At 40.4% G+C, this 1,192-nt stretch overlaps 1 pseudogene; it reads right to left on the reverse strand.

Moving 5' to 3' along the window:
* Positions 1–219: 219 nt before the first annotated feature.
* LOC107552252 (ephexin-1-like) overlaps positions 220–1,192 on the reverse strand; it is a 5,721-nt pseudogene continuing 4,748 nt past the window's right edge.

A 1,192-nucleotide genomic window follows, 5' to 3' on the forward strand; every position in this document is an offset into this window, starting at 1 on the left:
TATATATATATATATATATATATATATATATATATATATATATATATATATATATATATATATATATATATACGTATACATATACATATAAACTAAGACCAAAAGACCAACTGGCAGTAGTTCAGTTGAATTATATATAGATTGTACATATAATTATTTACTAATCTATTTCAAGTCAGTAAGTGAAAAAATGCAAAGTCTCCAAATGTAGACAGTCTCTCATTTAAAGCATTTTGTGGTTCGTAGTTCAAGGCCCCCACTGCGTTGTTTCAGCAGGCATCTGTAGGACATGATACCGCTGACGAAGGTGACGTCTCTGCACATGTTCATTGGTGATCTCTACCACACATGCAGCAGAGAACCAGCTCATGTGAAAGAGATCATTTGTAGCATCCCGCTCTCCATCCTGTACCCTGCGGCCTTCCAGAAACCCTACAAAAGAGCAGAGAGTAGAAAATGAACATGCAAATTCTCAAAATGTTCATTGATTTTAGACATATTTAATTTGGAATGGCAGGGTTGTGTTGCAACAGTACCATCTGGAGTCTTCTGCATGACGTTGATAATATCTCCCAGCTGTAGACTAAGCTCCCCTTGTTGTTGTCCACTATACACCTCTATACATTGCACCTGAGGACAGTCTTAGACACAGTGCCTCTTTGATTCAGATTTGTACATTGTTTAAAGACTGAGAAAAGTTGCAGGTACAACTGCAGCCATTTCTCCTGCAGTTGTACCTGCACTCACTCACATCATTAACATATCCCTTCACACTGGTGTTTTTCCCTCAACATTTAGACAGGCTCGTATAACCCCACTACTGAAGAAACCCACCCTTAACCCATCTCTTTTAGAGAACTACAGACCAGTTTCCCTTCTTCCTTTCATTGCAAAAACACTTGAACGAGCTGTGTTCAACCAAGTCTCAGCCTTTCTCACACAGAACAACCTCCTTGACAGCAACCAGTCTGGTTTCAGAAGTGGACATTCAACCGAGACTGCCTTGCTCTCAGTTGTTGAAGACCTAAGACTGGCAAGAGCGGATTCCAAATCTTCTATACTTATCTTGCTGGATCTGTCCGCTGCTTTTGACACAGTTAACCACCAGATCCTCCTGTCAACCCTATTGGCAAAGGGCATCTCAGGAACCGCACTCCAGTGGTTTGAGTCTTACCTCTCAGATAGGTCCTTC

The sequence above is a fragment of the Sinocyclocheilus grahami genome, unplaced genomic scaffold, assembly GCF_001515645.1.
Source record: "Sinocyclocheilus grahami isolate Dianchi unplaced genomic scaffold, SAMN03320097.WGS_v1.1 scaffold444.1, whole genome shotgun sequence".
Lineage (NCBI taxonomy): Eukaryota > Metazoa > Chordata > Actinopteri > Cypriniformes > Cyprinidae > Sinocyclocheilus > Sinocyclocheilus grahami.